General features: G+C 34.7%; 2 protein-coding genes across 2 annotated transcripts in view; one reads left to right on the top strand and one right to left on the bottom strand.

The window, feature by feature from the left end:
- The window catches only part of LOC115236840 (lachesin-like), a 57,460-nt gene extending 46,517 nt beyond the window's left edge, over window positions 1-10,943 (bottom strand). Inside the window, exon 1 of the mRNA XM_029809536.1 lies at window positions 10,768-10,943. The gene's annotated coding sequence lies outside the window, so the exon portion shown is untranslated. The remainder of the gene's footprint in view (window positions 1-10,767) is intronic.
- LOC115236842 overlaps window positions 1-26,191 on the top strand; it is a 336,098-nt gene that overhangs the window by 272,835 nt on the left and 37,072 nt on the right. The gene's annotated exons all lie outside the window — the stretch shown is intronic.

The following is a 26,191-nucleotide window of genomic DNA, read 5'->3' as shown; positions in this document are numbered from 1 at the left end:
TTATATGCGTAATGAATGCGCATATAATTGCGATTGAGTAGAATAGAAAAAAAAAATTAAAAATTGATAATATCTGTCTGTCAATGCAATTAAAAGATATTCTGCCATATATGAATTACTAGATTTCTATTTAATTACATAATTATCTAAATGATTGAAGATGAATGCTAATGTTAGACCGTAATAACTTAGAAATATGAAAATATTAAAGTTAATGATATCTGCAATTTTATACTATCATCAAAAATGTAAAAGTGTTCTTATTTGATAATTTCATTTAGGTAGCAAATAATACATTAAAGCAAATTTTATTTACTGAGAGAAAACATAAATCTCATTTTTTATAAAATAAGATAAATATTTAAAAATGAGAGATAGAGAGAAAGGCATAGCTATCATTATCGTAACGTAAACGTTAAAATGTAAGCATATCTTTGAGAATTAAAGACAAAACGAGATGGAGAATTGAACATTGAACATTCAATCCGCGAGTCCACAGTATTTTATTCCCATCGTATGTTTCAGGAGCACTTGAGCGAGAGGCTGTTTAATTCTGCTCGTGTCTTTCATCAATCTGACTTTAAAAGGATCAGGCTAATTCAACGCTCCGTTATTTAATTCCGGATTAGGCAGACAATTGCGCGAAAAAGCAGCTCTTGCATTAGTTCTATTGCTTTCGGTGCTTCATCGCGAATCGTATAACCGACAATCCGTCGAGTTCGTCGTAGAAGTAATGCAAATTCCGATATCAAAGATAAAATTGGATAAAATAAAATAGATTATAGATAATTTCTTTAAAATGAAAGTTGAAAGTTTCGACTGAAATTACATAGCTAACAAAAATAATTATATTACGATGATTATTTGAACAATAACTTGGACAATTATTTAGACAATAACACAAAAACGTTTTTTATGAAAAGGAGACAAATATAAACGTTTATAATGTTTCTATTCACGTGAATATTTAATGTCAATGCGCTAGCATGAGATTACTCAATATCAGTATTTAATATAAAAATTGTTTAATTTATATTTTATGTAAATGTTATTTATCTTTGCGGATTGAGAGATGTCATCGATAATACACACGGTCCATTATAATATTTCACGGCAAGAGGAGATAATTTTGTGGTGAGCATAATTATATACATACATACAACAATTTATTATAATTGAAGACAGTATCAAGATAATTATAAATTACCGTGTCAATTCTTCTCAGATTGCTAAAATATTTATTTTGAACAAATGTTGCATATTGACACGTAATTAAAATTTTTTGAAAAAAGATTGATATCTGCTAATTATGTAGAAAATAAAGAAAATTAATCAGATTATTCAGATGAGAATATTTGAACTGATTATTGAGTCGTATATGTTATAAAATATTCTGCCTTTCCCGACACATTTACAGATTTTCGATATATTTATAAATATAGATAGATCATACTTATTTCGCAAATGGATGTTTCTGATAAAATTTATTTATAAGCGACAAAATGTGTATTCAGGCAATTGAACTCTGCTTTGGTTTTGTAAAACTATTATGTGATTTATTAATAATCTTTTATCGATTAACGTAATTCTCAACTAATCGTACATGTGCGACATATGATAATGTCTTATTATAATAATATCACTACTAGGTTTTAACATAATGATATAATAGACTCGATGATATATAGTAATCTACATATATTTAAATGTAATAATAAAGAGGGGGAAAATATTTCTTGCCTAAGCTTCTTTATTCTGATAAAATACAATCGTAAGCTTCTTTGATAAAATATACACTTTATTCAGTTTTATATCTTTATCTTATCTCCTTGTCGTTTCAAAAATTTTAAGTTATTAAAATTGCTAAGTAGTGGAAGATTATTAAGAATTATTACGGTCGAATATCGTTTATAAATTATCTAAAAACGGATCGTCCCGTTTTCTCTCTTCATGACTTGGAACATCGGTCGCGACATTGGTGGGAATATACGACGGTGGATTAAAATCACAGAGATCGGGACTTTGGAAAACGCACATGAATCATCTCGCGCGGGACGTTCGGAGTCTGAGATAAGAATGGAATACGATGATCTCGCCTAGCCCGGCTGTAATTTACGTTTTTACGGAAGTCGGAGCTCGCGAGCGGTAGGACGGTAGGGGCTGAGGGTGAGAGGTTGAGTTAGCACAAGACACAGCCTAAACGGCGAGCGCAAGAAAATTAGCAACGTTTGCTCCGCGTAAGAGTTATGAGGGCTTTGTAGCCAAACTACTCATGCACATTAAGGGTCATTACAATGCCCATAAATTGCGGCCACTGTCCGCCACGATATTTATGTTATCAATTCTCCCGAAACCGGAGGAGGGACGAGGATGACGACGAGGCTCTTAGGTACAGCAACGCCCACCGGTTCTCGTCACGCCGCGTGCGCGTTGCCTCTTTTAATTCTCGTCTCACCCGGTACAAATGCACTACGCGAGCGTATATTTTTGTAAGTTATTGCCGTCCTTGCTTTCTGTTATTGAGCGTACGTCACTGACAAAGTTCTTCCCCGACATAACATGCACGTATTTATGTTCTCCATATTGCAGTAAAAAATATACTCACATTAATTATGACTATGTATTTCTCAAATTAATAATTTTTGTGTGGATTCGGACATATAATTTTTTGATAATTTAAATAATTATTTTCCATGTGAGAGTAATATCGGATAATTTTTATTTTATTTTATTACACAAAATATAGAATGTGATTATTTTTTTGAGGAGAATTATTAAACGATAATTTCGTTTTTGAAAATTTAGTCTATTACAACGAACAAAACATACATATTTCCTCTTGTAATGATTTCTCTGAGAGTAATATCGGATAATTTTTATTTTATTTTATTACACAAAATATAGAATGTGATTATTTTTTTGAGGAGAATTATTAAACGATAATTTCGTTTTCAAGCCTAAGCTAAATTTAGCCTATTACAACGAACAAAACATACATATTTCCTCTTGTAATGATTTCTCTAAACTGCGTTATACATATACAATTTGAAAATCTGATATGTTTCTCGTATCTGTATTTTCGATGTATAGCATGCTAGAAGCTGCAGCAATGTATCAAGGAACAAATATCTATATTACAAAAGCGACCGCGGAAAATCTTTGTTCTGAGATATGCGTTTCATTTACGTGCAACTTGCTGTAGTTGAAGCTGCGGATATCTATTTCCCTGTCAAAGAAATATTTAACATATTCGGCGACGACCGAGAATATTTTGCCCTTTGAAGCAATACTTATAATATAGCGCGAGATTTCCGCGGGAAAATTTGCCAATTCGCTATTTCTATCGTCATTCAGACGAGAAAATGTATTTGTAATTAAATTCGCTAAATAAATTATACAAAACGCACGATTTTTTATTGTCCGCATTTTGACGTCATACATACTTTAATTTTACGAATTTATCGTTATTCTTAAAACATGATGATTATTCTTAATTATACGTAAAAGAAAAAGTTCCATTGCGTAATAAGAAGTGAGAATAAAGTTTACGCTATTTTTTTCCTGCTTTTAAATATATAACGGAGCGAAAAACACGCCACGCCTTCATGCACTAGTACGCATTCCTAGCATTTAATGTAGTAGAAAAATGTTTTCATGGTCGAAAGAGTGCTTGAACGAGGCAAGGCGCGTTCGTATCTCATGGAGACGTATGTGACGCGAGTATGATGGTAACAACGCAGGTGTAATGAATAAATCCCGAAGTTTTTCGGCACGCGGAAGTTGCCGCGCGGCTCTATATATCCACCGTTCCGTCGTTGAAAAACGAAATAACGTCCTTCGGCACATTCGCAGCGGCTGTAAAAAAAACTCGCCGACTGAACTTGTTGCGAATTTACAAAATATTATCGCTGCGTAGGATTTGTTTGTATCGTTAGTCCGAAGTATACTTTTTTTTGGTATTTATTTACCAAAACAAAAATAAGTCCCGACCTGTTTATTTGTTTGTTTGTCACTGTAGTGCGTAAAACCGCCTGGACGGATTTTCACAAAAAAAAAAAAAAAAAAAAAAAAAAAAAAAAAAAAAAAAAAAAAAAAAGAAAAAAGAAAAACTTGAAGAGCAATGGTTTGATATAAAATACAAGCTACGTGACGTATATTTTGGTCAGGTTATTTTTTCTACTTGAATCTTCTTTTTTTTCAACAAAGCGAGATACAACATTGAATATATTAGGTATTTTATAAAGTTATGAAACTCATTTGCATTCTCGCAATTGGCTTTTGTAATTAGATATTATTATATTGATTTTCAATTATATTCGAAGTTATTGATATGACGTTTGTAATTAATCAATCATCATAAATCATATTAATATTCGATTTTTAAAAGAGAGAGGAGACATTGCCATCAAACTCTAAATTATATTTTTTTGGAATTAATTTTCACAATTTGACAATCAAAATTTGCACAAATAGCCTTGCTATTTTAAGAAACTATTGTCATTGAACTGTTTCCAAATCCCAATTTTAATTGGTTGTAAATAGTATGACTGTAATGTACAATCAGTTCTAGTTATTATGCAAACAGTAAGAGAAGATCTTGTGAACGGTGATGCTAAACAAGCATTGTGCAAGCTGAGCGAAATACACTATTGAACATGCCTTTATCGACGCGTTATTACGCAAGAAGATGCATTTGCGTGCCACATGGAGACGATCTGTTTCAGAGCGCGCTATCGACGTATCGGTAACGAGATACATTATTCAGCGGGCGAACACGCGCTTCTGCTACCTTCGGTCATTCCTTGAGTTCGTCACGTATTATCCGAGAGGGAATCGACAAAAACACACGGACTTGATTATTTTCTAAAGGCTATTATCTGATCTTACTAGAACTAAAATATATGTGTGTCGGTGACTAAAATATGTTAATTTAATCACTGATATGTTGATATTACGATATGTGTTATTTGCGGTTTGAAAAAGTGAGGATTCTGTCAGTACGCTTTCTGTTCGATTGTTTCTTATATTTGTTTATGTATTACCGATGTTCTCGTTCCCATGCGGAAAAGCCGAAAACCGCAACGCAATTTAACTTCGTCGGGTGTGATGGGTCGCACAGGCAAAAAGGAAGAAATCACTTATTTACTAGATCGAAAACAAACGATGGAAAAACCACGATGCAGGCGCAATTTTCAGGATCCGTGAATTTTTGTGCGATTATTCAAAATGCGAATTATATCAAAATTATCGTTACAGATATATTCTATGTTTTTATAAAGATATCGAAAATATAGGTAATACATTGAAGATGTTCGCTGACAATAAATTTAGCTCACAAATTATCTCAAAAACAACATTCCATTCAATGTATTGTAATAACGAGAATTTAGGCATTTTAATATTGGAAAGTATCAGCAGGTGTCTTTCATCGTAATAATTACACCATTTTATTAAACGTTATTAATTAGCCTTTTTCTTTTCCAAAGCAACGTTGCCAATAAAAACAAAGAGTGTAATTTTAAATCACGATGCCTCGACGTTTAGCCCGATTGGATGAACCAATTAATCGACATCACAAACTCTTAATTACACGATTTCACATTTCACGATTGCAATAAGTACGAATATATAGATAGATAGATAGAATGTTAACATTGTGGACGCAAACACTCCAGGTAAACGGTTTATTCGCATGAATATAAAAATTTATTACATATATTTCGCAACGAGAATCAACATATAACTGCAAAAATATATAGAATTTGCAATTATTAATACGTAAATTATACAAAATTTCCCGCTTCAAATTATAGACAACCTGGATGAAGCAGAGACAATTCGATATTTAATTCTTAAAAAGATATTGATAACAAATGTAATATTGAGAAATATTTTAGCAAGTTTAGAATTATCTTAATTATCTATCTGTTTTTTTCAGACAAGATTTTGTTGCAGTATATAATTGAATCAATTATTACGAAAATAAATCACCATGTTTATAATAAAATTAAATTAATATCGTTAAATGATTTCCTGTTTTTCAATACATCGCATGTAATAAGGATATCAATTGCATTATTGGCTACAAAGATATCACTTTTTTTACAAGAATTTGTTATGAAAAGAGAATGTGAGACATTAAAAGATAAAAAATTATATTATATAAACTGAATTTTTCCAGAAGCACATCTTAATCGAAAAAAAATCTAATAATGATAATAATGGATGTGAGATTAAGAAGAACAATTTTTCTTCGGGAAATTGATCAGCCCGATTCATGCAAATCAATAACAATTGGTCCAATTTATGTGATCTATGCAAGATTAAACGTAAAACTATTTTTCTCCGTGTAATCAGAACTTTCGTTTCGCGACGGAAACCTAAGCAATTCGAAATCGTTAAATTTGATTACTGACCCACTGGCACCATTAGCGGCTTAATGTGCATCCTCAGCGTTCCACAGAGTCTCAAAAACTCGAGTCGCACCTCCGAAGAAGTGCTTGATATATCTCTGAGGACTGCCCGTAAAAAAAAAAAAAAAAGAAACGGGAACGAAGGACTGCGTCTTGAATCCTCGAAAACGGACATTGGAGTGGAAGGAAGACGCCGTCCGTCGTCATCTGCGGGGAAACAATTGTCGCGATAAATGACGGCGCGAGAAAGAATTTTCAAATGAAACGTGCCTTCCGCGAGACGATTTCCACGACGGCATGGACGATCCTCAAAGCGCTATCTTGAGAAAAATAAGCGTATCTGGCGTCGGACGCGCGGAAACGCACCGGCACGATGGACCGAAAGTGCTTCAAGGGTAATCAATTTTCGTTTTACGAGACGCGGAAGCTCCTCGTCCCGTTACAGACGTGCGCTCGCAGAGAGTTATTAACAACTTCGTAATAAATACAGCATAAGTACATGCGCGCTAATGATCGCTTTGAACGATTTTTTCGCCGTTTGCATCATTGAAAAGGTGTATCTTTTTACGCCAGATCAGATGCTCTATTACACTGAGATGAAGAAATTGCAGCGTTGTGGAAATGTACTCTCTTTCTTTCTCTCCCTCTTTTCCTGTAGATTCTGCCGTGCAAAAGAATCTTTTCCATAAACAATTTCTTACGACTCTGCACAGTTGCTAGTGGAAATATGAAGAAAACGACCGCACGGGAGCATTTTTGTCCGACAATTTCAGATATGATTAAAAATGAAGCTGCGTAGTAAGAAAATAAATATTTTCCATTACCGTAATCCGGGAAATGGTAGAATGCTGTTTTCGCGGATTATATTATGCGGAAAGCGTCTTAATACTATTGTAGCTATATTCGTATTTAAATATTTCAGAATTAATTAAGCTGTTGAACGAGACGCGGTGATAATATGACATATCTTTTTTCTTTCTCTCGAGAAACACGGAAAGATTTGTATAAATATTTACAGTACTTTAAATTACCTTAGTAAATTTAAATGTAACAAGTTGAAGGTTAATTGATCCGGTTAACTTGACCGTAGATTTTTCTAACAAAGTTCGTAGTCAGCTGATAACAATGTATACTGAAGAAACACCATTATCCACGTTACATGAAGTACCCGAGTAGAATAGATGTAGAAGAACTTAGTTTCTACCTATCCAAATATTTGCGCATTTCAGTTCCGGCAATCATCCTGATAAAGAATATCTGTTAAAACCGCGTCATTGCATTTCACGGCTATTATGTTATACAATAATCTCGCGAATATAGGCACAAAGTATGTAATTTTCATGCCTCGCTGTTTCCATTATTTTCTCTCGCAAATAAATTCTATAAGTAGTAAATTGTTTCGTCGAATTCTCGACATACATTGGAAATGAATAAGCGAAATTGACCGTAAATCGCGACGTTTTTATGTGTGCGGCCAATAATTTGCAGTTGATAAAATTGCGCGCTTCAAATATATATTCGCCGATAATCTACATCTATTAAACGCTTAATAAAGTATTAAGCGGACGTGTTAAGCCGTAAGAAAAAAGAACGGAATTAAGATAAGACAAATCGGAGATTACTCGCATGGCGCATAATTCGCGTTTGTAGGTTTTATCGTCGAATCTTCCATGTGTATATGTGTGTGTGTATATGAAAGGCCGCGATCGGCTTGTCGCTAATGTACGCACTTCCGGCGATGAGTTAATCTCTCGTGGATCAGTTCGCGAATATGCAGCCCATTAAATGTCAAGTGACTCGAACGCGAACGATTGAAAATTGATTTTCCGCCGTCAAAGAAAATGGTCGATGCACACGAGAATATGCGAAGCGTTCCATCGAAAGCGATGGAAGTCATTCAGACATTGGTACGTGAGAGACGTCGCGTCAACAAATTATTTTTCAGAGGTGCAATAAGCACGATGCAGTAGTACCAAAATTTTGACCTAGATTTCATTTTTCAGATTTCCGCCTATTATCACGAGTGTGAAAATGTAGTTCTCTTTCTTCTTTTTTAACATTCATTTCTTTTTTTTTCGGCTGTGATTTCGGTGAGTTATCGGTTTGCCGACCCTTCAATAACCGAAGCGATTCGAAATCGATTGTGGAACACTCGGAACACTTGTGGAATATTCATTCGAGAATATCGCTTCGCTGCTCGCATGTCGGTACAAAGATCGCCGGTAATTGCCCTGGTTTGCTTCCCCGGCCGACATCGGCGATTAAATGTCGCTAATACGGGGAACCCATCGCGAGGAACTTAACGTTCCCTCCACGACATACACACACCCTTTGTAGCAACGGCAATTTATGCAAATCGGATACGATTGCCAGTTCGATAACACGAGAAAGGAGAGGACGGATCGGTTGCAATTTGTTATTAACCAAATCTGTGATGCAATGAATTGTGGAATAAATAGCGTATCTCTCTTTTTTTTCTTTCTATCGTAAGCGCACGTGGTCGAGTGCGCTGTCGAACTGCGCTTTACATAAAAAAACGTAAGTACGAGGATGTGCAACGGATGCATGTGTATGTCAATGTCTCAATTAAAAGAGATAACGATGAATATCCCGCTCAAGTACCAATCCAATTATTCTCGCAGAAATTCTCTCTCATAAGGTATCTCTCATCCATTTTGGTGACCGAGGAACCAAATTAATCACATGGCTCTCCTTTCGGTTAAATTTTTTTTTTAAAGAATCGCGACACGATTTGGATATCGTTGCAAGTGACAGCAGTAGAAAAATTCACATTTTATAATCGATATTGTTTTTCCGTCGCAAAAGATTCCACAAAATCTGAGACTCAAGTTTAACCGCAAGAATGGTCGCTAGAAATGAAACGAATAAATAGAGGGAAAGATATATATGTATATATGTACAAAGTTGTCGTGTTTCAACTCTACGAGAACTTTTCGATGATGCTCAACGCCCGAAAATCGAAACTTTCATTAAAAACTTACGGGAACTAGCCTGGTTCTCCACGCCTCGCGCCGGTGAAATTAATTTGTTTCTTGCCGCAATGTGAGCGATATTATGGGAACTGGCGCGAACCGAAGTCGTTTCGCAGTCGCGAGACGTGGATTAATAAAAAGCGTTTGCGGATCTCTTGCCTTTCTCATATCGACGAATCGATAACCGCATTTGATTTGCATTAATCATTGCGAAGTAATATACGTTTCCAGCAATAAATTAAGTATATCGACTTCTCTTGGAAACTGCAATGAACATCTTTTTGTTGGATATATCGAGAGCTTCAGTTAAAAGTTTATTATAATTCTAATATAACTTTTCCTTCTATCTTTCAGCACAGAAATAAATTTTGATTCATGTAATTTAAAATATGCAAACTTATTACAACAATTTTTTAAAGAAGTCTTTGCATTTGTCAAAAACTGTTTGAGAATCTATCTGTTTAAAAATTTTTTTTTCTCATTGACAATAAGATAAACACTGACAATTTTATAATTATAAATTAAAAATTGATGAATTAAAAAAAATTTTTGCACATTTATTTTATACACAGATTCGTATAAAAAATAAACTTTCTAATGTATAAAAACGATATTAGTGTTATTAATTACAAATAAAGTTTTCGAATTTGATCTGACGATCCTGAAGAACTTTAACACGACTATGCAAATGCTCCAACACATATTCAAAAGTAACTTTGTCTCGTTACAAGAACACAGACCTCGATGTAACTATTCGGAATTAAAATTCGCTAACCCGCAACGCGTTGATCCCAAAGGGCTGCTCGACGAAGCGAAATTCTTGACGGCATTCGCATGAAAAGTGCCTTTCTCACGGGATGAGATCAAACATCACCGTAGCTGATCTGAATGAAAATTCACGAAACTGTGATGCTAACCTTTCAAAACTTTTGCACGTTTCATGAATTGTTCAAAGATGCGAAAATTTTCATCACGATTGCGTAGAAAGCAACTTACTTTTCTTACAAGAAGATAAAAATTATTATGATTACAACTGAATTAAAATTCAACAATTTGTAGCGCAAATTACTGAAAGTTTACTTAAACAAAAATGTGAAATTTCTTTATTCTTAAAATACAAAAAACACGATTTTAGTTGATTTAAAATTTCCATTCTGCTACACACACACACACATATATTAACTCAAGAAGATTGTTCAATGCCAGAAGGGGTGAATTTTTTTATGCTTTTTATTATATAAAGATAGGCGAGTTTATTATTTTAATTTTGGAAAATTTCGAAGCGCGCTTGCCATGAAATTAATTTTTTCCCCGCAATACCCACTTGAATGCGATCGGTATGAATGAAAAGATTCGCAAACCTGCAGCGGTAATCCTGGAGGACTTTCACACATCTCGGGAAAACGACGATGACACCGCAGTGACACGCTCGAGGAACGGTAATGCCGACATCGCCTGTTCCCTTCGTCAAGGATGCACGTGATTCAACGGACCGGACTCGAATACCGAACGCGACCGCACAGACTGAGGGACGCCGGTAAACTGATCGGAATCCTGATGGTCCTCCTCCGCGGAGGAGACCTCCGGGTGCAGGACGAGGCGCGCAAGCTCGCCGCGAAGCGCGAGCGCGATACGGGTGGACGCGGGAAAGCGACTTCGGGAAAAGCGAGGGGGAGAGGCTATAGGAGGCACGGCCGAGCCTCTGATTTAATCGCAAAGGCGCCACGCCGCGCGGATGTGCGCTGTTTCAAAGGATAAAAAGCTCTGGTAATTTGCACCGGTCTCGCAAGCCAGGACGAACGAAGGAGGCAATCTGCATTTCCGCGTGACAGGCAGAAACTTGCGCATTACCCAGATACGCTTGCACGAGCGTCGATGCGCAATGTGAACAATCCGTTAAAAACACAGTACAATAATATATAAATATTTATATAAAGTAATTTTTTTTTTTATATATGTATTTATTCCAGACACACAGATAATCTAAATTAGAAGTCAATTTTCCATACGAATGTAATTTGTAAAGAATCTATCTAATTTTTTAGGGATTTGTATTAATTCGCGATAAATTTATTGATTATAAAATTAACTTTTAACTTTTAACTTTTAAGAAGAAAAATATCGAAGCTTATCGATAGTTTACTAAAAACTATAATTTACTAATATTATTCTCGTCGTCTAGAATTATGCAGATATTGAAATATTAGCCAGCTCGACTCTTGAATCGATTTCAATATCACGATCGAAATATCCATACCATACTTTGTATCGAAAAGAGACTATTGATAGTCCCATTTTATTGCGGTATCGTTAGCATTTCAAGCCGTGGCTTTTGGATCAGAATGCATTATCGACTTCGCCCTTGGCCGTTCGTGCGGCGCTGTTATCGAGATCTTTCGAGGTTCCGAAAAAGTTTGTACGTCGTTTTTGTTGATCGATGAGCGCGGCTTTTATATTCGGTGGCAAAAGACGCGACGTTGATATTAACTTTCTGAGGAACTTTTTAATTTTTGTTCGATTGATATCGCTGTGCTTTCGTACAGTTTGTTGAAAGGTGAATAAAGGATGAAGTGAATAATGATGCCACGATACGACGCAACAATGGAGAGAAATATATTTATATCCTGATAACAAAAGAATTAAATAACAAAATCTAATCTTTTAACTCGTCTTTATGTTGTCACTCGAAAATATATTGCGGAAAGATGTATGTTTATTTGTATAATAATTAATTCAAAATTTATTAAGAGAAAAATTTAGAAATTTATTGCTTATATATATAAAAATTAAGAGGGACAAAAGAAAACTTTCCCGGTTAAAGAGTCAGCAACAACGAAAAGTTTGGAAAGCTCCCCGACCTGTGACAATTGAGGAATTACTTCAATACGCCGTTTTGCTTCTCGATGTCTACGAATAATGACTTAACTTTATCTTTTCGCAACAGTTTGTTGACGAGCTGTTTGTATGTGAAGTAATTTATTTATAACTTGAGGATTTATATTTATCAAATATATTTATAATTCCCTCTTTTTCCACATACATTAAATTTACAAAAATATTATTTTTGAAACATTAAACAATATCTATTCAGCATTCCAATGAGCGACGGATTTTGACGAATAATTGATGAGTTTGAAGCTAATTTCTATTTAGTCATAGTTAGATGATGGATCATCATTTGTCATCGTTTCAGCGCACACTTGAATTCAAAATGTTGATCTTCTACTAAAGTCTATTTGCTAAACTTGATAAATGAGTTTTTGTTACTCATGTATTATAGAATTTTGATGCACTAGAAACTTTTCTACTTTTTGTTGTTAAACAATTCTGATTAGACATCTCATTAAACTTTTATTAAGAAGGATAGAAAGATTCGACTTCATTAGAATATACGTATTATTATTATTATTAGGAGTAACACAATAAAACATTAAAAGTGTCAGATTATAAGTAACGTCGTAATATTAAATTTAATAAAAATATTATTTTAGAAATGTGTAATTAATGCCAGCATTTTATAACACAAAATTATTATTATTGCGCACACATTTTCGATTTATCGGTCAATTCTAGAACTCAACTAATTTCATTTAATCAATAGCGATATCACATCGTTGCACACATTTTCCGCTTATTCGATCAGAACAATAGTCCGTGACCAATCTAAGAAATAAACTGGATCCCGAAGCACAAAAGTAGATGCGGAGTGCAACGAGCAAAGGTCTCCAGTACGATAATTGAATCGACCTTTATCGCTGTGATGCTGAGAGCATTGTTCTCCGGTATCTTCTACTATTGGATAGCGAGATTTGGTACGTTTCCATGATTACCGTCACGGTAGGGCAAAGGTATCAAAGGCATCCTCTCATTCGAGGATGCGACGGCGTTACATTTCCTCCCGAGCATCGCACGCACATTCGCGATACCCGTTGAATTTATGACTACTTTACCAGACAAGCCTTATACCTTCGACGGGAAATCGCTATCTCATTTGAATTGTGTCGATGAACAGGATAGTGTCTTAGTATTTAAAAACATGTGATAATATATTCGCGATTAGTATTATATGTTTATGATTTCACGAAAAACACGTTAAATGTATACAGATTTTGTGTAATATATTAAAAGAAAATCGGTGAACATGCGTAAAATGTGAAGACCATGAGTTGCTAAGAGAAATAAATATAATAAAAAATCCTATAATTTTTTGATAGAGAGGAGAGAGAGAGAAAGAGAGAGAGAAGCCCGTATATATATACACCGCCCGTTCACCATCTTTTCTTGCGAGATCGAAATTAACTCCACTATTATTTAAGGGCGTTCGACAGGTTAACGTACGTGATCCATAAAGAAAAAAAAAGGAGAACCCGCGTTTGCTGGTGAAAATCGCTTTCCCTTGGCTTGTGGATCGGATATAGATCGGGAGACGGGTTAAGTGAAAAATGAGTTCGCGGCGAAGGGATAAGAGGGGAAAGAGGAAGACTAAATGAAAAATGAAACAAAGCCAAATTGGCTCGTCCCAAAAATCCACGAACGCGCAAAAAAAAAAAATAGAAAGGAGCTCGTCTAAAAGAGCCACGCGCCTGAAGATATCCCGTCCTTGTCCGGGCGAAGTCCGGGACAAATTCTAGACGCGAGCCCGGTTATGTGTATCTCTGTATCCTTCTCTCGAGAAACTCTGATTATACAGAAAGTTGTAATCGCGTTAGCGCGCAGTTAAGGACTGTGTCATTGCTGTCTGAAAATTAATAGACGGTCGTGCTTTCAAGGATATACTTTCTTCGAAAGCAGGAAAAGTGGCCGAGAGGGGAAGTCGATCCACTCCTTAAAGATACATTTCATAAAGAAACAGCTACATGAAGAAACTTATGAAGTGTCCCATAATTACCACGGGCTTACGAAAGCCGGAAAAAGTCGCTACTGAAAGAATTTGATTTTCCTTAACGATCATCCTTAAAACACAAGGAGATTTTTATCCCAAGAAAATATGCAAACGTTAGTCTGCTTATTCGTCACGCTGGCGCTGATGCAAATGCAATAGATTCGATGTTACTGAAATTATTACGCTATCCGTCTCTTTCATATAGCCACTTTTCTGCATCTCAAAAATGATCATGAAAATAAATTCGATCTCGATAAAGAATATCGCTTTTTCTTTTACTTTTGTACAACTCTTGCTTGTGCATTAAATCTTCTAAATCTCAGGGGGGAGCACATAAATACACTCACCATCAGACAGGATTAAATGGCTTTCAATTTTATTCGCCAATATTTCACGATTGGAAACTTCGGGAATTATAACTGCTTTGCGGTGATAATTGCAAAATAGACGGCAAATTATGACCGCGCATCGCAATCATAAATTCCTAATAAACCATACGAATTTGGTATTAATAATCTCTCTCGAGTACGATGATGGTCAACTGGAACGATTATTCCGGTGTTCTATAATTAATAAATAATAGCTATTTATAGTGTGTCATCCGTTTCATCTATTATAGGGAACGACATCTCTGCAAATCGCTGTTGGTATGTATCATATATACTATTATTACGGAAATGTTTTCCCGTATTATCGTATTTACCCGATTTAAGTTATTGAGTGCAATGTCTGATATTTTTCGAAGCTCTTGAATTCTGTATTATATACACAAGCGGCAAATAATAAAATAAAATTTATTAAGTTCTAAATAAGAAACGCGGAAATAAAGATTATTAAAAATTTTCTTAAATTCAGACTACTAAAAATTGCTATTTTATCTCAATAATGAAGGATTATACAATAGAATAAATTAATACAAAGAAGAAAATTAATTATTATTATATTATAATTATATTATTGTAATAATTATAATAATTATTTTAATGCTCAATATTTGCTACACGCGATTAAAAAGTTTATATAACAGGTGTACAAGAACGTGGTTAAGATGTCTATTATTCTGCCGGCTAAATCCTATTACAAGTGCTTTAACATATCAATTATATATCGTATGGATTTCTATGCTGCATTTCCAAAGCTCAGACCATGACGATTTTTGTATGGAAAGAAATTAATTAATTTTGATTTTTGCCGTTCTCAAATGTAATTCGTCGCTACTCTATGAAAGATTCATCATAGTAAATCAACCTATACGGACTGCTGCAAAAATTTAGTCGCCTTCGTGTATAAGATATTTAAATGAACGAGTTTCACTTTGCCGGAGTTTATAAATAAATTTTTAATATTAGTATTTTTAATGAGTATTTTTAATATTCTTTTATACGTATTTACGGAATTTTACTAAAATATATAGATAAAAATAAAAAAGATAATTATAAAGAGAAACAGAGAAATTTTATTATTAATTTGAAATTAACTTTTTCATAACCAAAAATTTGATTAAACGCTATTTTTTCACAACTTTTGAATTCATATTGAACAGCGATGTAGAAAAAAATAATAACAGAAAGAAAATTAAAAATCTGTCAAAGTTTATACAAGATTAAATATGTGCGGGATAAAATTTTGTTGAAACTTTATTCATGAAAATACTTTGTCTCAACAGTTTGTTAAAATATTTTAAAAGTATACTATGGTTAATTGAAATTGAATATTTAGGATGCCTTATTATATATTATTACCCTCTCTCTCTCTCTCTCTCTTTCTATGATTTTTAGAGATTATGAAAATAACAAAAGATTAATATTTTCTGTCTCTGTATATATATGAGAAATATAAATTAATTTATATGTGTGCATACATAGATTTCAAAATATTGTAAGTAATTTTCTTTAAGAATACTATATAAACAAAGATCGTCGCGTGAAAGGAGAGAACAAACCTTCGACAAATATAATATATCGCGAAGCGGCAGAGTGAGTATTACGTTTTTGATGGATGACGCGGGAGTAACGGTTTGCATGTCATTAGACGAGTTAGGTACCAAGCAACCTAATTAACTTGTCTCGATACTGTGGCATGCTTCGTTCGTTGCCATTGTTTCGTATGTGTAATTATCCGAATGCGCAGCGCGTGTTCCGTGTGTAGAGAGCTGGATCGCGAATTAATTCCGAAATATCGTTAAAGTGCAAGTTGCAAGAATAGAATATGATCCAACGCGATCGCGTTGATATTTTCCAATTTATTTGTTCATCCGTTAATTTGTACGAATATGTTGCGATTTATTTTCATCTAATAATAATCAAGATATATCACATGTTTTCCTAATGGACTATTAGCTGTACGAGATATATTTATTATTGTAATACTATGTATTAGTAGTATAAGAATGAGACATAACTCTTTCTCTTACAATCTCGCAGTAATGCATGACAAGTGAATCATAAATTTTACACATTAATGTTTTTCCATAAGTACAAATTCGCATAACTAAAACGCTGTATCGATCGAAATAGAAGAAATTGTTGAAACTGACTCTTATTCACTCCTGCACTTTTTTCGAAATATATTTTTGTACTTAATTTTTTGTATTTTATTATATTTTTTCAGACTATACGCTATAATCTAATATAATCTAATCTAATATAATACAAATAATATTAATCAATATATGTATAATACAAACGATTCACACAAATGTAAACGTCGCTTTTCTGCATGATGCCAGTATTTTGTCTCTCGATTCCAAACGACGCAGAGGTATGATACAGAGAATTGGCAGTAAATTAAATTATCATTCTCTTGATACCACGGGTCGCTGTGGCAATGGCCACGGATAAATTACGACACTACGATCGCGGCACTGGATTATATGATTATGCAAAACGTACTGCGCGATATCGGAAAATACGCGACGAAATTCTCCATATGCTTCTTCTTTCCGTCAGAAATATTTTCCTAGCAATTTACATTTTGTTCGGACGTACGTTACTTATTGCTACATTTACATATCCCCGTTAAATTTACATAAATTAATTTTATTATTTAATGTAGAGTGAATTTTTTATTATAACACAACTTGAATTGAAGACGTAGTTACTAAACTATTTAATCTTTAAAGTTTAGATTTTAATAAAATTGACATGAGCGAAAAAATTGATTCAGAATTTATTCTCATAGGATAACTTTTAAAGCGATTAAAAATTATTACGGTCACAGATCAGAACAAATTTTAATACAGAAGCGTGAAGAGAAATCTCTCTCTCTCTCTCTCTCTATCCTTCGTAGAAAATAATATAACTCAAATAAACGATGAGTTGTTCGCAGATAAATTCATTAAAAAATTCCGTCGATTTTTTCATCGTAACGATTTTCGAGGCAAAATCCATTGGAACGAATTAATCGGCGCAGTAAAAGATGCCAAAAAAGGGAGGACAGAACGGAAACCGCGAGCGGTCGATTTGACAAACCTCGAGACGAAACTTCATTTGTTCCCAATCGAGTTCGCACATAGCAATACGTATGTGATGCAATACAATGCCTCAAAACTGCGGACTATAGTGATTATCAGCAACGAGAGCGCGTCTATGCAGCCTCGTCGCAACGAATTAAGCGACACCGACCTCGCTAGAAAGTTTCTTTGATGTTACCCTGAATAACTTCTGTGTGCATGTACGCGTATGGTTGTTCTATGTGTGGATTCTCTAAGGGGACTGGGTGAATGTGCGCTGTCCGCGCGGCTACGGAAATTCGCAAAGCACGACCGCACGAGGGATGAGAAAGTTCTAAGAAAAATGCATCCCATCGACGAGAGATCGGGAACGAAGAGACTTATTCCGTAACACATTCGATTCTTATATGGAGGATGAGCTCGGCACTACGGAACAAGAACAACCATTGTCTTTTCGTTTGAGTGTCGCGATGTACCAAGAAAAAGAAAATATTATAGTAAAGATAGATGAATAGGATCGGGAGAATAAGATCGGACTAAAGTTACAAAATCGCTCTATTCGAAGCGAGTATAGCAATTGAACGCGGGAATAATTTTCTTTGCATCTAGAAGAATATATTACACCGAGATAAAAATTTATATGAAAAGAATAAATCACTAAAAATACAATGACTCAGCGAGCGAATTTTCAATATAAAACTTGATTCATTTTTCAAGTTCTAAGATATTGATTGTTCTCAGGTTCCAGAGTATCGAATTAATCTTTTAGGCCTTTGAATTTGTTCTTGTATAATATTATGAAGTTACGCCTCGCGTTTGACTTTTATAATTTTAGTACAGAAGCGTGCAGACTGAGGAAATTAATATCGCTACTTTGCGCATGCTCCTTTCTTAACGTGACAAGATTTTAATTAGTTTACATAACAATGGGATATTAAATAGTCGCGAGTAACTGTGAATTCTCGTGACAAATAATTAAATCTTTTTTAATTGCACAGAAGAGAGTACTACATTTTTTTTTAATTTCAATTGTGGAATTTATATTTACTGTAGATATATGTATGTATATATATATATAATAAAGTAATGCTACAAGACGATAACAAATCTGTTAGTATGCGATCTTGATGTTTGATTTAAACGTTCTGTATACTGTCTTTTGCAATTATTATATATATATTTGTGTATATAAACTTATAATTAATTGCATTTAAAAAATATTAAATGGGAACATTATTAAAATTCACTTTTTTAAATGGAAGCTTATTTCTGTAATATTGTTTCTCTATTAATATTTTTAAAGATATACGATTTTGAAGCTTAAAAATACAATATTTTACATAATTAATAATGTATTAATAATGTATTAAAATGAATTATAAAAGCTACGTACAACAATAGTAGTCTTATTGCGTGTGAGAGTACATTATTTTAATAAGCGCGAACATCGTCTACAGTCTATAAAAATAAAGTGACAAAAATGTAGATATTAAATTATGAACTAAAATATGTATGGTATGCATCTCATAATTCTCGTCGCCTCAAACCTGATATTAAAACGGGGGATAGTCAAATATGCACAAAAAAGATTTCTCTAAGAAACGAAAATTCATCATTATTATCAATATTTATTAATTTTTTTCTCCTTGATAGACTTCAATCTTTATCAGTCTGGTTAGCGGATGTCAAGATGCAAAATCACGAATCTTCCTTCGTCGAATGATGCGCGTTTTTGATAGATGCCAGCGATTTCATAGAGCGCACAGCTGACACAGTCTATGGTAGTCCACGTGGCTGACGTATACATACGCAGCATTTATACGGCGAACTATTTTGATTTTTTTCGATGTATTTTACAAGTCTTTCGGACGGGCAAACGGCGGACGCGACAAATGACGGAAAATGACGATAATTCGTTTGGCTATGTCGTTGCACCTGCGAAAACCGTTGTCGACGCTTCCTCTCGGAGGGATAGCGAAGAAAAAAATAAAAAAAAAAAATTACATAGACACGCGCGAAATCGAAGGAAGAAGAGTGTTACCACTTGCGAACGATCTACGTGATGGACATGTCCAGAGCTTTATTTCGCTGCGAACCGCGAAATCGAGTTTCGGTGGATCGACGACGACTGTGGATGATACCCATCGATTTCTACGTCCTTCCTACTATTCTATATAATAGCGAAATAGATTAAATTACAAGACGACCGTGATACGATAGATCCCAGTAAGACAGAGATAGTAACGGTCACGCAATAGTAAGTATCGATACCTTCGCTCCGTTGTTTCGATGTTTTATTCTTGATAAGAGTATTGATCTGAGATCTTGTTAATATATCATTGATAATACTATCGATTGTCAAACTTATTTTATTTCCCGTTGAAAACAACAAGAGATCATCAACGAAGGATTACGTTTCTAAGCGAAAACGTGACACAGATTTACCGATGTTAATCTTGCTCAAGCAATTATTAATCGCGTATGCGCTTTATTAGCAGGAATAATTAATGATGCCTCTCAGTGCAGCGATAAAGTTTTTAAAAAACTTGCTTTGCTGTGCATATATAATTCAGGTAGGAAATTAAAAACTGCTTTAATCCTGTTAGCACCGTCACTTATAATTAGTCTCGACAGTCTCGTCAGTGACTTAGAAATGGAGAGATCTTACTCGATTATCGTTAATCGAAGCTATCAGCTCGACTGTCGAATCGTTCAGTTGTCCGCGGATCAAGGAGCCTCGTCTTCTGGGCAGGGGAACTCATGACACAACGGAAGTCTCACTCGTTCTTTTCGTCCAACATCAATGAAGTTTGTATCTGGCGCACGTGGCGCGTGTGTATCCAGGTTGAGTTACTGACGGGCGGGCTGTCGCCAGTATGTGCCAGCTGTTTCACTACTAGCCGTCCTCCCTTGCTCCTCTCTCCGCGTCGTCTTCTATTCCCGGTCGCCACCGTCGCCGCCGCCTCCGCCTTCGGCCGGTCTGAGCTTTAACAATCTTGTATGACGTCGGGAGAGCGGGAACCTTTACTCGTGCGTCGCAGCTGTGACGCCGTTCGGCATATCATCGAAATATTATCTCGAAGAATTTTAAGTTCCCACCAAAGCTTCCTCTCTTCCCTTTCTCACACCACCTTTTCGACATTTCACTTTTTGAATCACCATTTATTCTTTTTTGACCACATGTCCGTATAGGAATATCATTATAGCAGGCGTATTTTTAATTATTTTTAATTATTCGCGAAAATTTTGATTGTTTAAATGCATTTTTTTTTATTTTATTATATTTCAATAAATATATTCTACTGTAGTAGATATAATAAAAACAGGAATAAAAACAATTGCATTATTACGTTGCTGTCGTTGATGCAAGCGACAATTTTCAATATTGAAGTACTCAGGCGAAAATAGATGAATCTGTACGATTTTTCCATTTTACACATTTATAAATTGATTTCATATTCAAATATAGCTTTAAATATTATCGACATTCGATCCGTGAATGTTCCGGTTTCCTTATTTAAAGATACAAATAATAGACATTGATATGATTAATGTTACTATATCTGATGCAAATAAAATTGCATTTGATAAATATTTCTCTGAATATTATTTTTTTAAATATTTTTTACTTTAAATAAACTTTTTTAATGGAATTTTAATTTAAAGAATTAATTTCTGGTTTATATATTTCTATTATATGAAAAATGTGATAAAAATTATGAAGAAAAATAATGTTTATATAAATTTTTTAAATTTTAATTTCGACTTAATATAAAGTCTGACACACTCAGTATATGGAATTTTCATATGAATGTTTATAAAGTGCATTACGCTTCTTCGTATATAAACACGAAGGGGGGACACCAAAGAACACCAGGTGTTCTCTGATGAAAAACTTGATTCTCTCTTTATCGCTTTGTATTATAAAACTTTGAGAATATGTCATCTCGCTCTTATCTTGATATTTCAATATTGTTCACAATGATACGAAAAATACCCGTACAGATTGCTCAAATTAATTTTAATATTTCGAAATGAGATAAAAATATATTGATTCTCTTGATAGAGTTCGTTAAAGTTTTTCGAAACGATGCTCGTGAATTATAGTCTTCCTTTTAGACTTTCCTCGTTAAACACGGTACAGATGTATATAACAAGATTCAGGAAATAATACTTAATAGTCGTAATTAATTGTTAAACGGCTCCTTTGAAAGCGGCAACGCGTAATTATAACGGCCGATATTACACAACCGGGACGGTATAAAAACTTCACCTTACCGGCACAACTTTTTCCCTTGAAACTTTACCTTTATTACACGGCGGATGCGACCGATTGTGCAATCAAGTTTCCCTTTCTGCTCTTATAATTTATTTGCGATATAACATTTTTTTCATGAATAAACGGCGTTGAGAATTTTGAAAATTTTATTCACAGGCTAATGGATTTTTCGTTTCTCGTTCACTACATTTCATAGACAAAAATATGAAATTGAAGATGCATTTAACAACCGTGCATAATTACTTTTTAATTGAATCTCTTCTTGTCTTAAACTTTCAAAGGAATGCAAAAATAAACTTTTTTATATATACAACTTTTATAAATATCAGTGAAATAATAGAAAGATAATACGAACAAGACTTTAGAAACAATATATTTAATGTATTTCTTTTTTCCTTTTAACTTTTCGTTTATCGTTCATTTCAGGATACCAACCCATCACACAGATTATAATAAACTAAAAATTCTTTTTTTTTTTTTTTTTTTTTAATATAACATTGTAGCTAGTCTCCAGATCTCTCGCGCGTTTTACGTCTGCTCACTGTCGTCTATTACTACTGCCGCGTACAATTCTCCGGGGAAACCTGTACTGGCTCTTTGTCGTCTCGCGCGTAATTTCGAGGATTCGTTTTATTACGGACGCGGCATGTTGTATACGGACGCGCGAGATTCGAGTCGTCGTTCCCCGGGATGTAGCAACATCGTCATTTCGGGGTTTACGACAATTTTCGGTGCATCCTCTTAAATGGGGAGGCAAATGGCCATAACAAGCTGCCGTCGACTCCCGCGAAGCAGCTCGGACTCTGCGGTTTGCATAAGAGCCTCCGGCTGCGTCGGGGTGAGTTAAGGGACATTCCCGGAGCTCTGAGGATTTGAGCCGATGTGTAAGAAGGATTGTTTCGCCTAATTAACAAACTACCGGTACTTGCGACCAACCGAGTTAGGCTCTAATTGATACGCAACGTGATGACTTGTAGAGAACTGTATGAATTGCATATTACGTACTTTGCTACTGTTATTAACTGAGACAAGATGCGATAGCTGGAGGCGATTGATTGTAAAGCTCGCGATAAACCCATCTCTTACCGCATATTGCGAGAAGAGACAGAATTACAAATCTTTTGCGAAGTATAAATCTTTCTATAAAAGATATTTTTAAAATACGAGAAATGAGCTAATATTAATAACGTAATAAAAAGTAACGTTATTTTTCATAATTTTTCGTACTTTTTAAGATTTGACAATTAAAGTGCCTTCTTAAATGTGTGTATAGTATGATACTTAATTATTAAGCAAGATTTATATATGCATACATTCAAACATAAGCACTGCTTAAGAAGGTTTATTCGCGGATTAACGGCAGACGAAAATATCGGATTACGACGAATGTTTACATGCAGCACGCTCCGCCAGCGAGTATGTAAATCCCGTGTTACCGACTATACAGCACGGCGCAACCGCCGGCAATATTACGATCTCAATCTCGACGAGATCTTCCGGTTTTATAGCGCGTTACTCCCGTATCCACACGCGGACGGAATATCGATTGTAATGGTGCATAGCAAGGAGAAATTCCAAGAGCAATTACACTATTTATCGTTTCATCCGATTATTACTTAATAATCGAGAGAAAAAAAATCTCGCAAATTTAAATTTTTTTTTTGACAAAAATATTGTTTCTTGCGCATGTCGTCCCGTGCGTCGGTACGCTAATTAAATAGGATTTGACAGAGACGCGAGGCAGAAAATAAATTAGAGTATCGGAAAGGTTGTCGACATAGAGAGAACGGCAACCGCAGAGGATCAAAGATGCCTTTGGAACAATCGTCGCGCTTTTTACAAAATCTCTAATGAGAGACCGACATTAAATAGCTGTCGCGCCGAAAAATCTACATAAATGGTTCATTTATGTATATTTTAGGGTTGCCATTTCACGTTTTATTCGGCGCGGATTTCTACGGCCACGTCTAGTGCTCTTAATTGAAGTATCGCATGTCAATCAATTAATAATGTCGTAATTTTCCATTCTCGCCGTTAATTTATTCGCCGTGGATTTTTATGCAGCTATGGTTTTTTTATCTATAAAAATATCTTCACATTTTTTAAGCATCAAATTATGATTTTAAAAATGCACACTTTCTCGATACTGAATAAAGGATACTCTATTTAAAATGTAAATGCCGGACAATTTTAATGTTTTAATTAAAAAATATTAATTTACGAAAGGCGCATAATTAACACGAATTTTAAAATAAACAATTATTTTTTTATTGTTATATGTAAATGTTTTATATATATAATTGCATTTTATTGTTTAAATTAGAGTTCTCTTGTGCCGAAATATTGAAAAATTTGGCATTTGCAACATTTTTCTAAAAATCTTTTTAATATATCTAATATTTATCATTTTTGCAAAGGATTACTATATTAGTATTTACTAGTGTATTACTGTATGTCCCTATATATGTGAATATTATCTTTATATCAGAAAAAATAGAGATTGAATAGACAAGAATAACGATAAGGTTACTGATGGATCGTTTTGTTTACAAGTTTCCCTTTGCATATCATTTCAATAGCGATTTCTTTTCATCAATACGTCAAATTACTGTCATCCGAGAAACTACATTTGAAAAGATTGTCCATAATGCTTATTTTTAGCAAAATTTTATTTTAGCATTAATTTTGTTTTAAATATAACATTTATACGTCAGCGTGAGATATAAATATAGAAGGATAAAAAAATAACATTATTATATAATCAACGTATCATTAACGTCACTTATAAATTGAGGGCTACATATTTGATAAAAAACTTCTTTTATAATTAACTTAGGATATACCTAAAAATAAATATTTATATAATATCAAAACAGTTTTTATCTATCATTTATCTATATTTATGTCTCTAAAATTGTAGAGTAGAATAAACATTTCTGATTTATTGTGAAGAGGTATAACTTTCATAATTTTACTTTGTCGAAATATTTTCAATTTTTCTATATATACCTCCTTTATAAAATCGTGTATAAAAACTATAAAAATAATATACGCGGAAAATCTAATTTAAAATAATGTAAAGTTAGATATCTTGAATCGTTCGGGAGAGGTTTTTGCCCTCGGAAAATACGCAGAGATTTTTGATCTCGTCTGATAGAAGCGGGATGACTGGATCCACACTTTTTATTCGTCGCGCGTCACAAACCATGTCGAGAGGGTCCTCGTCGTGTATTGCGGTCATCGCGATCACCGCAAAAAAATCTAAACAATAGCCCAGGCGTTCTCTAGGACGAAGGGGGCGGAAACAATGGTTACGGTCATGGAACACCTCGGTATTGCACCCCGCGGCGATAAGCCGCCATAATCGCCCGTGTCCGTTTCGCGCTATATGTATGTAATGTATATACGCGTTTTTCTACCTGTTTTCCGACAACGAGAATGAGAAAGAGAGCGAGAAAGGGAGCAAGCGCGTTCTGTTCTAGTTTAGTTTTATATATATTTATATATATATATACGTCCGGATTGTTTTAATGCCTCGAAAAACTTAGGAACTGTAGAGAGAAGATGTAGAAAGAATCTCTCAGGAGAAGAAGAGTTGCTAGAGACGGGGATGGTACTTTCTTTCTTTGTCGGAAATAAGCGAGAAATGTTGAAGATGTGGCGAAGGACTATCAATGAATGAGTTGTCGCGAAATAACACAATGCCGTTACTACAAGTGGCGGAAAGCTCGCTTCTTCTAAGACTCATTACGGTCAAGTAGTCGCTAAATATTTTAAGTTCTCCCTTCGGCCTCCGGAAAATGGGCGCTTAACGCAATGACGTTCAATTACTCTTGCGCAGGCAGAAATCTTCGCGTTCTGCATTTCGTGTCGAGTCGAGCCGAGTCGCTCCACGACCGATTTCTTTCTCAGCGCAGAATTTTCGTTGGGCCGAATATAACGGGTTCCATTAGAGCGGATACTTTTAATACCGCCATTGAGATCTGTTTGCCAATGACAATGCGGACCGCGGTCTGGGAGCGACTGTGAAGAGGCGATGGGATATATCGGTGAGGGATGGAACGGGGCCGCGGTCGCAGGAAGGCAGTAGAGGAAAGAGAAACGAGGGGATGGTGGAAAAGCGAGAGGGAGGATGAGGCAGCAGAAGCAGGAGGAGAAGAAGGGGAGGGAAAG

Source organism: Formica exsecta, unplaced genomic scaffold, assembly GCF_003651465.1.
Source record: "Formica exsecta isolate Colony F162 unplaced genomic scaffold, ASM365146v1 scaffold26, whole genome shotgun sequence".
In the NCBI taxonomy this organism is placed as follows: domain Eukaryota; kingdom Metazoa; phylum Arthropoda; class Insecta; order Hymenoptera; family Formicidae; genus Formica; species Formica exsecta.
This window is presented reverse-complemented; position numbering and strand designations above follow the sequence as displayed.